The sequence below is a fragment of the Ranitomeya imitator genome, chromosome 3 (genome assembly GCF_032444005.1).
Source record: "Ranitomeya imitator isolate aRanImi1 chromosome 3, aRanImi1.pri, whole genome shotgun sequence".
Classification (NCBI taxonomy): Eukaryota; Metazoa; Chordata; class Amphibia; order Anura; family Dendrobatidae; genus Ranitomeya; species Ranitomeya imitator.
In genome coordinates, this window is record NC_091284.1 from 35,984,956 (window position 1) to 36,002,346 (window position 17,391).

At 50.1% G+C, this 17,391-nt stretch overlaps 1 protein-coding gene across 1 annotated transcript in view; it reads right to left on the reverse strand.

Annotated features, from left to right (window-relative positions):
• Window positions 1-17,391, reverse strand: part of TTC3 (tetratricopeptide repeat domain 3) — a 200,066-nt gene that overhangs the window by 130,820 nt on the left and 51,855 nt on the right. The window lies entirely within an intron of this gene.

Consider the following 17,391-nt stretch of genomic DNA (forward strand, 5'->3'; position numbering starts at 1 on the left):
ATGCTGCACATGGCCACATAAGATGCCCCATACAGATATTTGCCCCATATAATGCTGCACATGGCCACATAAGATGCCCCATACAGATATTTGCCCCCATATCATGCTGCACATGGCCACATAAGATGCTCCATACAGATATTTGCCCCATATAATGCTGCACATGGCCCCATAAGATGCTCCATACAGATATGTGCCCCATATAATGCTGCACATGGCCCCATAAGATGCTCCATACAGATATTTGCCCCATATAATGCTGCACATGGCCACATAAGATGCTCCATACAGATATTTGCCCCATATAATGCTGCACATGGCCACATAAGATGTCCCATACAGATATTTGCCCCATATAATGCTGCACATGGCCACATAAGATGCTCCATACAGATATTTGCCCCATATAATGCTGCACATGGCCACATAAGATGCTCCATACAGATATTTGCCCCATATAATGCTGCACATGGCCACACAAGATGCCCCATACAGATATTTGCCCCATATAATGCTACACATGGCCCCATAAGATGCCCCATACAGATATTTGCCCCCATATGATGCTGCACATGGCCACATAAGTAGCCCCATACAGATAGTTGCCCCCATATCATGCTGCACATGGCCACATAAGATGTCCCATACAGATATTTGCCCCATATAATGCTGCACATGGCCACATAAGATGCCCCATACAGACATTTGCCCCATATAATGCTGCACATGGCCCCATAAGATGCTCCATACAGATATTTGCCCCATATAATGCTGCACATGGCCACATAAGATGCTCCATACAGATATTTGCCCCATATAATGCTGCACATGGCCACATAAGATGCTCCATACAGATATTTGCCCCATATAATGCTGCACATGGCCACACAAGATGCTCCATACAGATATTTGCCCCCATATAATGCTGCACATGGCCGGATAAGATGCCCCATACAGATATTTGCCCCCATATAATGCTGCACATGGCCACATAAGATGCCCCATACAGATAGTTGCCCCCATATAATGCTGCACATGGCCACATAAGATGCTCCATACAGATATTTGCCCCATATAATGCTGCACATTGCCACATAAGATGCTCCATACAGATATTTGCCCCATATAATGCTGCACATGGCCGGATAAGATGCTCCATACAGATATTTGCCCCATATAATGCTGCACATGACCACATAAGATGCTCCATACAGATATTTGCCCCATATAATGCTGCACATGGCCACATAAGATGCTCCATACAGATATTTGCCCCATATAATGCAACACATGGCCATATAAGATGCTCCATACAGATATTTGCCCCATATAATGCTGCACATGGCCACATAAGATGCTCCATACAGATATTTGCCCCATATAATGCTGCACATGGCCACATAAGATGCTCCATACAGATATTTGCCCCATATAATGCTGCACATGGCCACACAAGATGCTCCATACAGATATTTGCCCCCATATAATGCTGCACATGGCCGGATAAGATGCTCCATACAGATATTTGCCCCATATAATGCTGCACATGGCCCCATAAGATGCTCCATACAGATATTTGCCCCATATAATGCTGCACATGGCCACATAAGATGCTCCATACAGATATTTGCCCCATATAATGCTGCACATGGCCACATAAGATGCTCCATACAGATATTTGCCCCATATAATGCTGCACATGGCCACACAAGATGCTCCATACAGATATTTGCCCCCATATAATGCTGCACATGGCCGGATAAGATGCTCCATACAGATATTTGCCCCATATAATGCTGCACATGGCCGGATAAGATGCTCCATACAGATATTTGCCCCATATAATGCTGCACATGGCCACATAAGATGCCCCATACAGATATTTGCCCCCATATAATGCTGCACATGGCCACATAAGATGCCCCATACAGATAGTTGCCCCCATATAATGCTGCACATGGCCACATAAGATGCTCCATACAGATATTTGCCCCATATAATGCTGCACATGGCCACATAAGATGCTCCATACAGATATTTGCCCCATATAATGCTGCACATGGCCGGATAAGATGCTCCATACAGATATTTGCCCCATATAATGCTGCACATGGCCACATAAGATGCTCCATACAGATATTTGCCCCATATAATGCTGCACATGGCCACATAAGATGCTCCATACAGATATTTGCCCCATATAATGCAACACATGGCCACATAAGATGCTCCATACAGATATTTGCCCCATATAATGCTGCACATGGCCACATAAGATGCTCCATACAGATATTTGCCCCATATAATGCTGCACATGGCCACATAAGATGCTCCATACAGATATTTGCCCCATATAATGCTGCACATGGCCACACAAGATGCTCCATACAGATATTTGCCCCCATATAATGCTGCACATGGCCGGATAAGATGCTCCATACAGATATTTGCCCCATATAATGCTGCACATGGCCACATAAGATGCTCCATACAGATATTTGCCCCATATAATGCTGCACATGGCCACATAAGATGCTCCATACAGACATTTGCCCCATATAATGCTGCACATGGCCACATAAGATGCCCCATACAGATATTTGCCCCATATAATGCTGCACATGGCCACATAAGATGCTCCATACAGATATTTGCCCCCATATAATGCTGCACATGGCCACATAAGATGCCCCATATAGATATTTGCCCCATATAATGCTGCACATGGCCGGATAAGATGCCCCATACAGATATTTGCCCCCATATCATGCTGCACATGGCCACATAAGATGCCCCATACAGATATTTGCCCCATATAATGCTGCACATGGCCACATAAGATGCCCCATACAGATATTTGCCCCCATATCATGCTGCACATGGCCACATAAGATGCTCCATACAGATATTTGCCCCATATAATGCTGCACATGGCCCCATAAGATGCTCCATACAGATATGTGCCCCATATAATGCTGCACATGGCCCCATAAGATGCTCCATACAGATATTTGCCCCATATAATGCTGCACATGGCCACATAAGATGTCCCATACAGATATTTGCCCCATATAATGCTGCACATGGCCACATAAGATGCTCCATACAGATATTTGCCCCATATAATGCTGCACATGGCCACATAAGATGCTCCATACAGATATTTGCCCCATATAATGCTGCACATGGCCACACAAGATGCCCCATACAGATATTTGCCCCATATAATGCTACACATGGCCCCATAAGATGCCCCATACAGATATTTGCCCCCATATGATGCTGCACATGGCCACATAAGTAGCCCCATACAGATAGTTGCCCCCATATCATGCTGCACATGGCCACATAAGATGTCCCATACAGATATTTGCCCCATATAATGCTGCACATGGCCACATAAGATGCCCCATACAGACATTTGCCCCATATAATGCTGCACATGGCCCCATAAGATGCTCCATACAGATATTTGCCCCATATAATGCTGCACATGGCCACATAAGATGCTCCATACAGATATTTGCCCCATATAATGCTGCACATGGCCACATAAGATGCTCCATACAGATATTTGCCCCATATAATGCTGCACATGGCCACACAAGATGCTCCATACAGATATTTGCCCCCATATAATGCTGCACATGGCCGGATAAGATGCCCCATACAGATATTTGCCCCCATATAATGCTGCACATGGCCACATAAGATGCCCCATACAGATAGTTGCCCCCATATAATGCTGCACATGGCCACATAAGATGCTCCATACAGATATTTGCCCCATATAATGCTGCACATTGCCACATAAGATGCTCCATACAGATATTTGCCCCATATAATGCTGCACATGGCCGGATAAGATGCTCCATACAGATATTTGCCCCATATAATGCTGCACATGACCACATAAGATGCTCCATACAGATATTTGCCCCATATAATGCTGCACATGGCCACATAAGATGCTCCATACAGATATTTGCCCCATATAATGCAACACATGGCCACATAAGATGCTCCATACAGATATTTGCCCCATATAATGCTGCACATGGCCACATAAGATGCTCCATACAGATATTTGCCCCATATAATGCTGCACATGGCCACATAAGATGCTCCATACAGATATTTGCCCCATATAATGCTGCACATGGCCACACAAGATGCTCCATACAGATATTTGCCCCCATATAATGCTGCACATGGCCGGATAAGATGCTCCATACAGATATTTGCCCCATATAATGCTGCACATGGCCCCATAAGATGCTCCATACAGATATTTGCCCCATATAATGCTGCACATGGCCACATAAGATGCTCCATACAGATATTTGCCCCATATAATGCTGCACATGGCCACATAAGATGCTCCATACAGACATTTGCCCCCATATATTGCTGCACATGGCCACATAAGATGCTCCATACAGATATTTGCCCCATATCATGCTGCACATGGCCACATAAGATGCTCCATACAGATATTTGCCCCCATATAATGCTGCACATGGCCGGATAAGATGCCCCATACAGATATTTGCTCCCATATAATGCTGCACATGGCCGGATAAGATGCCCCATACAGATATTTGCCCCCATATAATGCTGCACATGGCCGGATAAGATGCCCCATACAGATATTTGCCCCATATAATGCTGCACATGGCCGGATAAGATGCCCCATACAGACATTTGCCCCCATATAATACTGCACATGGCCGGATAAGATGCCCCATACAGACATTTGCCCCCATATAATGCTGCACATGGCCGGATAAGATGCCCCATACAGACATTTGCCCCCATATAATGCTGCACATGGCCACATAACATGCTCCATACAGATATTTGGCCCAAAAGCTGTTGCTGCGATTAAAAAAATAAAAAAATTACATACTCACCTTTCCCGTTCCACCGCTGACCGCTGCTGTGTCTTCTCATCCTCTGCACCGACATTCAGGAAGAGGGCGGCGCGAACTAATCGCGTCACCGCGCCCTCTGACCTGAGCGTCACTGCAGAGGACACGGAAGACACAGCGGCGCCGCAGCTGATGGCATGAGGAGCAGGTGAGTATCGCGCACTGCCCCCCATCATACTTACCTGCTCCTGGCGCTGTCGCTGCAGGTCTGTTCCCCGGCGCCGCATTTTTTTCCTGTAGTGAACGGTCACCGTTACCGCTCATTACAGTAATGAATATGCAGCTCCACCTCTATGGGAGGTGGAGCCGCATATTCATTACTGTAATGAGCGGTACCATGTGACCGCTCAGTACAGGAAGAAACTGCAGCGCTGGAAGAAGCAGGGACGCGCAGCGACCGCGCCAGGAGAAGGTAAGTATAATTACACAGCCCCCGCTCCCCCTCTGACCCTTGCGTATGACTCGAGTATAAGCCGAGAGGGGGACTTTCAGCCCAAAAAAGTGGGCTGAAAATCTCAGCTTATACTCGAGTATATACGGTATTTTTTTTTCTATAAAACAGTTTTCATTGAGTAAAAGCACCAAAACATTAAAAATATAAATGTGGTATCGCTGTAATCGTACTGACCAGAATAATAAAGCTTCCTTATCAATTTTACCACACAGTGAATGGCATAAAAAACTAAACAAAACTTGTTTTTGCAAAAAAGTATATTTTAGTGTGTGACAGAAGCCAAACATAAAAACCCGATATAAACCTGGTATCGCTCTAATCGCACCAACCAGAAGAATAAAGTTGTCTAATCACATGAGGAATGGCATAAAAATAAATAAAATAAAATTCTAACCTGCTATTGATTTGTTCATTCTGCCTCCCAAAGATCGCAGTAAGGCTCGGCACACATTTATCCTGCATTGTGCGCTGAGCATTTACACCTAGGTTTCCATGTAAATCTCTGAAATGTGTGATTCAGACAGAAACCCCCAAGGAAGATTCCCAATAATGAGGCAGATGGAGGCACTGTGGATGCCATAGGATCTGTGACACAGAAGTGTCCGTCTTTTTAGGTGTGCATAAAAGCGGGGACCGCCAGTTTTGTGCACTTCTGAAAAATAGGACACTGCTGAACAGAGGCCAAAAGGAGTCCAGAGTAACTCTGCTGCCTCATTATAGTGAATGGATCCCTCGGGGTTTCATCTGAATCATGTTACTTGGAGACTTAGGCCGGGGTCACACTTGCGAGTGCAGCGCGAGTCTCTCGCGTCAATACGCGGCACTGCCGCCAGTACTCGGGACCGGAGCGTGCGGCTGCATGTATTTCTATGCAGCTGCATATATTTCTATGCAGCTGAACGCTTCGGTCTCAAGCGCCGGCGGCAGTGCCGGGTGTTGATGCAAGAGATTTGCACGAGTTTCTCGCATTGCATTCGCAAGTGTGACCAGCCTTAGATGGAAACCCCAAAGTAAGTGCTCAGCGTAGAAAGCCGGACAAATGTGATCCAAATTGTTATGCAAAATGTTCCCAACAAAAGCTTCAAATTAATCCACAAAAAAGCAAGTCCTCACTCAGATCTGTCATCTGTCAATGGAAATATAGGGGCTTCCACGTTACTGGCAGCACAAACGCTCAGGAAAAGCGCTCTGGTTCCTCACCCCCTAAAGGAAATCCAGCAAATTACATACTCCCAAATCCAAATGCCCCCCCCCCCCCTTCGCTTTTGAGCCCCTCCTGAGCACGAAAGTGTGCCTAAACTGCATCCACGTTTGGCATCTCTCTAGTAATGAGATCCCGCCTAATTTACGGGGACCACGTCTCCTGAAGCTGGGTACAACGTACTAGGCACTACAATTTATGGGCATTACAATGGCAGCTGCTTATTTATGGCAAACATCTATGGAGTCAAAATAAGTCTTTGCACTTGTAGATATATTTCCAGAGGGGTGTAATTCCCAAAATGGGGTCACTTGAGGGGGGATTCTTCTCTTTTGGCACTTAGGGGCTCTGTATAAGGAGTCTGCAAACTATTGTACGATAGCTTGTTCTCCAAAAGTCAAATAGCTTGCCTTCCATTCCAAGCACTGCAGCACTGCACAGCCACATATGAGGCATTGCCACGTTCAGCATAAATTGTTCGACAAATTTTGGTGACATTTTTACCCATCTCCCAGAGTGAAAATGTAATATCTGGGGCTAAAACAAAATTTTTGTATCAAAAAATATTTTTTTTTTCACCGCCCCAATGGTATAAAATTCTGTAACACACCTGTGGTGTCACTGCACCCCTAGAAGAATTGATTGGGGGGTGTAGTTTGTAAAATGAGGTCACTTATGGAGAAGTGGGAAGAGCCGAGGATAAACGCCGAAACTGGCGCATCTAACAGATGCACAATTTCTGGGGAAGCTGAGGGCTGATGTTCTTATTCTGGGAGGGGGCCAATAACCGACGGGCATTCCAGGCGAGCAGGGCCGACGGGCATTCCAGGCGAGCAGGGCCGACGGGCATTCCAGGCGAGGAGGGCCGACGGGCATTCCAGGCGAGGAGGGCCGACGGGCATTCCAGGCGAGGAGGGCCGACGGGCATTCCAGGCGAGGGCCGACGGGCATTCCAGGCGAGCAGGGCCGACGGGCATTCCAGGCGAGGAGGGCCGACGGGCATTCGACGCGAGGAGGGCCGACGGGCATTCGACGCGAGGAGGGCCGACGGGCATTCGACGCGAGGAGGGCCGACGGGCATTCGACGCTAGGAGGGCCGACGGGCATTCGACGCGAGGAGGGCCGACGGGCATTCGACGCTAGGAGGGCCGACGGGCATTCGACGCGAGGAGGGCCGACGGGCATTCGACGCGAGGAGGGCCGACGGGCATTCGACGCGAGGAGGGCCGACGGGCATTCGACGCGAGGAGGGCCGACGGGCATTCGACGCGAGGAGGGCCGACGGGCATTCGACGCGAGGAGGGCCGACGGGCATTCGACGCGAGGAGGGCCGACGGGCATTCGACGCGAGGAGGGCCGACGGGCATTCGACGCGAGGAGGGCCGACGGGCATTCGACGCGAGGAGGGCCGACGGGCATTCGACGCGAGGAGGGCCGACGGGCATTCGACGCGAGGAGGGCCGACGGGCATTCGACGCGAGGAGGGCCGACGGGCATTCCAGGCGAGGAGGGCCGACGGGCATTCCAGGCGAGCAGGGCCGACGGGCATTCCAGGCGAGCAGGGCCGACGGGCATTCCAGGCGAGAGGGACCGACGGGCATTCCAGGCGAGGAGGGCCGACGGGCATTCGACGCGAGGAGGGCCGAAGGGCATTCGACGCGAGGAGGGCTGACGGGCATTCCAGGCGAGGAGGGCCGACGGGCATTCCAGGCGAGGAGGGCATTCCAGGCGAGGAGGGCCGACGGGCATTCCAGGCGAGGAGGGCCGACGGGCATTCCAGGCGAGGAGGGCCGACGGGCATTCCAGGCGAGGAGGGCCGACGGGCATTCCAGGCGAGGAGGGCCGACGGGCATTCCAGGCGAGGAGGGCCGACGGGCATTCCAGGCGAGGAGGGCCGACGGGCATTCCAGGCGAGCAGGGCCGACGGGCATTCCAGGCGAGCAGGGCCGACGGGCATTCCAGGCGAGCAGGGCCGACGGGCATTCCAGGCGAGCAGGGCCGACGGGCATTCCAGGCGAGGAGGGCCGACGGGCATTCCAGGCGAGGAGGGCCGACGGGCATTCGACGCGAGGAGGGCCGACGGGCATTCGACGCGAGGAGGGCCGACGGGCATTCCAGGCGAGGAGGGCCGACGGGCATTCGACGCGAGGAGGGCCGACGGGCATTCGTCGCGAGGAGGGCCGACGGGCATTCGACGCGAGGAGGGCCGACGGGCATTCGACGCGAGGAGGGCCGACGGGCATTCCAGGCGAGGAGGGCCGACGGGCATTCCAGGCGAGGAGGGCCGACGGGCATTCCAGGCGAGGAGGGCCGACGGGCATTCGACGCGAGGAGGGCCGACGGGCATTCCAGGCGAGGAGGGCCGACGGGCATTCGACGCGAGGAGGGCCGACGGGCATTCGACGCGAGGAGGGCCGACGGGCATTCGACGCGAGGAGGGCCGACGGGCATTCGACGCGAGGAGGGCCGACGGGCATTCGACGCGAGGAGGGCCGACGGGCATTCGACGCGAGGAGGGCCGACGGGCATTCGACGCGAGGAGGGCCGACGGGCATTCGACGCGAGGAGGGCCGACGGGCATTCCAGGCGAGGAGGGCCGACGGGCATTCCAGGCGAGGAGGGCCGACGGGCATTCCAGGCGAGGAGGGCCGACGGGCATTCCAGGCGAGGAGGGCCGACGGGCATACCAGGCGAGGAGGGCCGACGGGCATTCCAGGCGAGGAGGGCCGACGGGCATTCGACGCGAGGAGGGCCGACTGGCATTCGACGCGAGGAGGGCCGACGGGCATTCCAGGCGAGGAGGGCCGACGGGCATTCCAGGCGAGCAGGGCCGACTGGCATTCCAGGCGAGCGGGGCCGACGGGCATTCCAGGCGAGAGGGACCGACGGGCATTCCAGGCGAGGAGGGCCGACGGGCATTCGACGCGAGGAGGGCCGACGGGCATTCGACGCGAGGAGGGCCGACGGGCATTCCATGCGAGGAGGGCCACGGGCATTCGACGCGAGGTGGGCCACGGGCACACGATGCGAGGACGGCATGAGGCACTCAAAGCATGGAAGGAGTTGGACAGGCAGGAATTAGATTCTCAAAATGCATAAAACTGGATGGAATTAGATACACAGTAATTCAGGGAGACACACCGCAGTGTTCAGATCACAGCTGAAATAACATCACGATCCTGTGCTCTGAACACTGACTCTTATGTCAGTGAAAGCCTCATTCAGATGTCCATGATGCATGAACGACCACATGGGGCTTTACTGCTGCGTCTGCACAGTTCATCAGAAAAAATGTCTTATGGATTACTGCGCTTTGAACATTGAAGTTGAATGTGCAGAGCGCATATATATATATATATACTAGATGGTTGCCCGATTCTAACGCATCGGGTATTCTAGAATATGTATGTCCACGTAGTATATTGCCCAGCCACGTAGTATATTGCCCAGCGACGTAGTATATTGCCCAGTGACATAGTATATTGCCCAGTGACATAGTATATTGCCCAGTGACGTAGTATATTGCCCAGTGACATAGTATATTGCCCAGTGACATAGTATATTGCCCAGTGACATAGTATATTGCCCAGTGATGTAGTATACAGCACAGAGCCATGTAGTATATTGCCCAGTGACGTAGTATATTGCCCAGCCACGTAGCATATTGCACAGCCCATGTAGTATATTGCCCAGCTATGTAGTATATTGCCCAGCCACGTATGACACAGGTTAAAAAAATAAAAAATAAACATATACTCACCTTCCGCAGGCGCGTTGTAGCACTGTCGCCTGTGTGGTGTGCAGGTGGCATCTTCCGGTCCCAGGGTGTGCTGACGTCGCGGACCATCCGTTCGACCGGAACATGCCGGTTGCATCGCGAGGAGCGGGAAAGGCGGCGTAGGTGAGTATATAATCATTTTTTATTATTTTTAACATTCGATGTTTTTACTATTGGCGCTGCATAGGCTGCATCAATAGTAAAAAACTTGGTCACACAGGGTTAATAGCAGCGGTAACGGACTGCATTACACCGCGGCATAACGCGGTCCGTTACCGCTGCCATTAACCCTGTGTGAGGGCAGACTGGAGGGGAGTATGCGGGCGCCGGGCAGTGAGTGCGGGGAGTAAGGAGCGGCCATTTTCTTCCGGACTGTGCGCGTCGCTGATTGGTCACGGCAGCCCTGACAGGCAGCTGCTGAGACCAATCAGCGAACGAATAACCGTTACAGAAGGACAGACAGACAGACGGACAGACAGACGGAAGTGACCCTTAGACAATTATATAGTAGATATAGAGGAGAGAGATTTTTTTTCATTTTTATATTTTTTGAAGACACTTTGCCTTGAATAAGACATGTCTGCTCTTCCTGACAGGAACACAACACAAACCTTCTTTTTCCTGCTCTTCCTGGTGAAGCCCAGGAACTTAACCCTCGCTGGCTTGGCCAAATAATCACCATATTGCCAGGGTTGAGGCTCGGGTGAAGGCTCCTCAGCTGACAGGCGGCGGTGCCAGCATACGGGCGGTGAAGCCGGCACCATGACAGACCACACACCGAATCCTACACTATGCGGTCAGTCCGGACGCCTCAGCTATTTATACCACACCCGGAAACTGGTGACCCATTTCCTGCGCTCTCATTGGCTAAGAAAGCTGCACACAACAAACAGGATGCAGTGATAACAGCCGAGACTGGTCACGTGACCCGAACCCGGCTCTCTCACTGGCTGAACGGATGGCGGGAAAACCGTTGGCAGCCTGAGTGGTGTGAGGTAACTTGTGAGGAAAGTGGGCGCCTCCTCACCGCCCCGTACAATACATGGGCACTGATGTAGCAGTGTCTTGTTCTAATGCAGCAGTGTAAACAGTGTGATAAAGGTTTCCTCACACCAGCAGGTTTTGTCGCAGAAAATATAATCAAAGAAAAAAATCAATCTTACGTTCACACAGGGACTCACTTCCCACTCGTAAAATTTACAGAGAAGGCATCCGACAGTCTCGTTAAATTCGGGCTTCGTTGCGTAAATGTAAACATCAAATTTTACTGAAAACGTACATTCGGTTTCACCCTCACACTTACCTACCCTCGCAGTTCTGATGCCAATTGCCACAAACATTAGCGTCATTCTCATACATTGCGGAGAGTTTCAATTTTTCTGTGTGAAATCCGCCCAAAATAACTAACGGCTAAATACAGGGCAGGAAAAACAATCTACATAAAATCCAAACTGTGAGAAAAGGCCCTAATATTCGCTCTATTCACATTTTGAGCTTTTTTTTTACCTTTTAGTTTTGCGCTTTTTTTTTTTAATTTTACTTCAAACGCTAGTTTTTTGGTAGACTAGTTGCAGTTTTTAATTACGGTACACCATTTTACCATATAATGTTCTGAAAAACGGGATTTTTCCCCCCCCCCCAAAACGCAATTTTCCCATTGTTTTTCGAGTTATGCTTTACAGCAGACGTGAAAAAAGTGAAGCCCATGGGCCACAGCCGGCCCTCTGGCTGTCTCAGTCCGGCCCTCGGACCGAGACAGCAGCGGGGCTGGCAACCAGAGGTCCACGGGCCGCACTGTGCCCGCCCGCTGTCTCCATCTGCACTGCGCCGCTGACTCGTTTGGTGGAGGAGGGGCCTCCAGCCAATTCCTCCACCAATCAGCGTGTGAAACAGTTGACACGATGACGTCATTTCATCGAGTCAGCTGTGTACTCCGGAGAGTCCGCGCACCAGAGGCAGGAAGAGAAGAAGAGCGCCGCGGAACAGGACCGAGGTGAGTACGTGACGTTCTCTTTTCATGTGTATGGGATGTTTAGGCGGGCATGGCGAGGCTATGGGGGTGACATGGTTCTGCGCATGGGGGGGGGGTGACGTGGTGCTGTGCATGGGGGGTGACGTGGCGCTGTACATGGGGGGTGACGTGGCGCTGAGCATGGGGGGTAACATGGCGCTGCGCACAGGGGAGTGAGATGGCGCTGCACATGGGGGTGACATGCACAATTTTTAATTGCTTTACTTTTTTTTTATTATTATTAATCCACCTCACCTGGAGTGTAGGAAATAGATACTGGATATGTTTGAAGCGATGACTCCACCTGAACAATCAGATGGGGAGAAAATAGCTTTTTTTCCCAAATATTTCTCTATTGCCACTATTGAATTGCATGGGCACTGTATGGCGGTATTATTTGCGGATTGTATATTGGTATAATATGATTGGTATTATTTGAGTACTTGTTTTGTAATACTTGGGCACTGTAAAACAGGATTTTTGGTTGCTTACCATAAAATCTGTTTCTTGAAGCCTCCATTGGGGGACACAGGAACCATGGGTGTATGCTGCTGCCACTAGGAGGCTGACACTATGCAAATAAAAAAGTTAGCTCCTCCTCTGCAGTGTACACCCCACCGACTGGCATTATACTCTTCAGTTAGTGAGAAAGCAGTAGGAGAAAAGAACAAGGTTGAAAAACCATAACCACAAAACTTGAGAACTGTAAACGTGAGAACAGTCATAAAACAGATAACAACAGAAACATTGGGAGGGAGCTGTGTCCCCCAATGGAGGCTTCAAGAAACAGATTTTACGGTAAGCAACCAAAAATCCTGTTTTCTTTATCGCCTCTCATTGGGGGACACAGGAACCATGGGACGTCCCAAAGCAGTCCCACGGGTGGGAAAAACAGACTTCCATCAGGTCAGAGGACTCACCACTGCCGCCTGCAAGATCCTTCTGCCTAGGCTGGCGTCCGCCGAAGCGTAGGTATGGACCTTGTAAAATTTGGCGAACGTGTGGATAGAAGACCAAGTTGCCGCTTTGCAAAGCTGTAGGGCGGAAGCCCTGTGGTGCACCGCCCAGGAGGCGCCGACTGCCCGGGTAGAGTGAGCCTTAATCCCAGGAGGGGGCACTCTGTTCTTGACCCGGTAAGCCTCCAAAATTGCCATTCTGATCCAGCGAGCAATAGTCGCTTTAGAAGCCGATTGGCCTCTGCGCGTGCCATCAGGAATTACCAAATAGGAATCCGTCTTCCGGAAAGTGGACGTTCTGTCCAGATAGATCCTCACTGCCCTGACAAGGTCCAGCTTGTTCAACGATCGCTCCTGAGGATGAGTCGGAGCTGGACAAAAGGAAGGTAGAACGATGTCCTCGTTGAGGTGGAAGGTGGAAACCACCTTAGGAAGAAAAGAAGGTGGGGGCCGGAAGACCACCTTGTCCTGGTGCATGACCAAAAACGGAGGACGGCAAGACAGGGCCGCCAGCTCGGAAACGCGGCGAATGGAGGTGATGGCCACAAGAAAGGCCACCTTCCAAGATAAAACTGATAGAGGAATCTCCCTAAGAGGTTCAAAGGGAGAAACCCTCAGAACGTCCAGTACCAGGTTTAAGTCCCATGCATCCACAGGGGCTCTGTACGGCGGGACAGCATGGGCTACCCCTTGAAAGAAGGTCTTAATCTGTGGCCGAGAGGCCATGGTCTTCTGAAAGAGGATGGAAAGCGCAGAGACCTGACCCTTCAGGAGCTAAGAGCCAGGCCCGAATCCAGTCCTGCCTGAAGGAAGGCCAAAAGAGAAGGCAGGGAAAAAACCATAGGCGGAACGCGGTTGGACTCACACCAACGGAAGTAAGCCTTCCAGGTGCGGTAGTAGATCCTGGAAGACGAAGGCTTCCGAGCCTGAATCATGGTGTGAATCACCCGGTCCGAAAGGCCGGACGCTCTTAGAACCGCGGTCTCAACAGCCACGCCGTTAAACTGAGCGACCGAGAATTCGGGTGGCAGATCGGACCCTGGGACAGCAGATCAGGCCTGTCTGGAAGGCTCCAAGGAGCGTCCGCGAGAAGGTTGACGAGCTCCGCGAACCAAGCTCTACGGGCAGCACGGTGGCGCAGTGGTTAGCATAGCAGCCTTGCAGCGCTGGGGTCCTGGGTTCTAATTCCACCCAGGACAACATCTGCAAAGAGTTTGTATGTTCTCTCCGTGTTTGCGTGGGTTTCCTCCGGGCACTCCGGTTTCCTCCCACATTCCAAAGACATACTGATAGGAATTCTAGATTGTGAGCCCAATCGGGGACAGTGATGATAATGTGTGCAAACTGTAAAGCGCTGCGGAATATGTTAGCGCTATATAAAAATAAAATAAAATAAAAGCTCTCCTGGGCCAATCCGGGGCGATCAGGATGACCGGCACCCCTTCCGCTTTGATCATCTTCAACAGCTTGGGAAGTAATGGAAGGGGTGGGAACAGGTAGGGCAGCTCGAACTGTGACCAAGGAATGGCCAGAGCATCGACGCCCACTGCGAGAGGATCGCGGGACCTGGAGACGAACTGCGGAACCTTCCTGTTGATTCGAGACGCCGTGAGATCCACGTCCAGAGTCCCCCATCGAAGACAAATCTGATGGAAGACCTCCGGATGCAAGGACCATTCCCCTGCCGCGAGGCCCTCGCGGCTGAGGAAGTCGGCGGCCCAGTTGTCCACGACGCACATTGAGGTAGATAAGGGTCTAATGAAAGACCCGTGTCCACCTCCTACTGACACTAAGCTAAACTGAAGAGTATAATGCCAGTCGGTGGGGTGTACACTGCAGAGGAGGAGCTAACTTTTTTATTTGCATAGTGTCAGCCTCCTAGTGGCAGCAGCATACACCCATGGTTCCTGTGTCCCCCAACAAGAGGCGATAAAGAAATTGGCATTTTTTGGCGACCATATATTAGTATTATTTGGGCATTGCTCATATACGGTAATACCAACATACAATGTACATCAGTATTTGGTCTGTAATATTTGGGCACTGAATATTGGTATATTTTGGGCACTGTATGTTGGTATTTGACCGGTGTTTGTGAGCTGTATATCAATATTGGTTTTTATAATATGGACAATGTTAAGTTTTATTTTGTTAGCATTATTTTGGCACAATAGCGGTCATTATTGCTATTTTTGCAATAACCTTTTGTAATGTATACAAAGTGATACTCATTTTATTTATATCTGACTGTATAATGTGTGTGCGCTCGCATGTATGAATGTGTGTGTGTAGAGATAGATACAGGTCCTTCTCAAAAAATTACCATATAGTGTTAAATTTCATTATTTACCATAATGTAATGATTACAATTAAACTTTCATATATTATAGATTCATTATCCACTAACTGAAATTTGTCAGGTCTTTTATTGTTTTAATACTGATGATTTTGGCATACAGCTCCTGATAACCCAAAAAACCTGTCTCAATAAATTAGCATATCAAGAAAAGGTTCTCTAAACGACCTATTACCCTAATCTTCTGAATCAACTAATTAACTCTAAACACATGCAAAAGATACCTGAGGCTTTTATAAACTCCCTGCCTGGTTCATTACTCAAAACCCCCATCATGGGTAAGACTAGCGACCTGACAGATGTCAAGAAGGCCATCATTGACACCCTCAAGCAAGAGGGTAAGGGTACCGTCACACAGTGCAATTTTCATCGCTGAGAAAAAACCAACAAAAATATATTCTAGAACCCTTTCAAGCTCAAAAAAACCAAACCTGTTTTTCTTTGGTTTTTTCAATTTTCAGCGCTACAACGGTACGATTCGTGACGCTCCAGCATCGTAACAATATCGCTCCAGCGTCATAGACTGCTGTCACACTTTGCAATCTACGACGCTGGAGCGATAATTTCATGACGTATGTGCGATGTAGAAGCCGTTGGTTACTATGCGCACATCGTATACGATATATGTTACACCATGCGATCATGCCGCCACAGCGGGACACTAGACGACGAAAGAAAGTTTCAAACGATCTGCTACGACGTACGATTCTCAGCGGGGTCCCTGATCGCAGGAGCGTGTCAGACACTGCGATATCGTAACTATATCGCTCGAACGTCACGAATCGTGCAGTCGTAGCGATCAAAATTGCACAGTGTGACGGTACCCTAAGACCCAGAAAGAAATTTCTCAACAAATAGGCTGTTCCCAGAGTGCTGTATCAAGGCACCTCAATGGTAAGTCTGTTGGAAGGAAACAATGTGGCAGAAAACGCTGTACAACGAGAAGAGGAGACCGGACCCTGAGGAAGATTGTGGAGAAGGACCGATTCCAGACCTTGGGGAACCTGAGGAAGCAGTGGACTGAGTCTGGTGTGGAAACATCCAGAGCCACCGTGCACAGGCGTGTGCAGGAAATGGGCTACAGGTGCCGCATTCCCCAGGTAAAGCCACTTTTGAACCATAAACAGCGGCAGAGGCGCCTGACCTGGGCTACAGAGAAGCAGCACTGGACTGTTGCTAAGTGGTCCCAAGTACTTTTTTCTGATGAAAGCAAATTTTGCATGTCATTCGGAAATCAAGGTGCCAGAGTCTGGAGGAAGACTGGGGAGAAGGAAATGCCAAAATGCCTGAAGTCCAGTGTCAAGTACCCACAGTCAGTGATGGTGTGGGGTGCCATGTCAGCTGCTGGTGTTGGTCCACTGTGTTTCATCAAGGGCAGGGTCAATGCAGCTAGCTATCAGGAGATTTTGGAGCACTTCATGCTTCCATCGGCTGAAATGCTTTATGGAGATGAAGATTTCATTTTTCAGCACGACCTGGCACCTGCTCACAGTGCCAAAACCACTGGTAAATGGTTTACTGACCATGGTATTACTGTGCTCAATTGGCCTGCCAACTCTCCTGACCTGAACCCCATAGAGAATCTGTGGGATATTGTGAAGAGAAAGTTGAGAGACGCAAGACCCAACACTCTGGATGAGCTTAAGGCCGCTATTGAAGCATCCTGGGCCTCCATAACATCTCAGCAGTGTCACAGGCTGATTG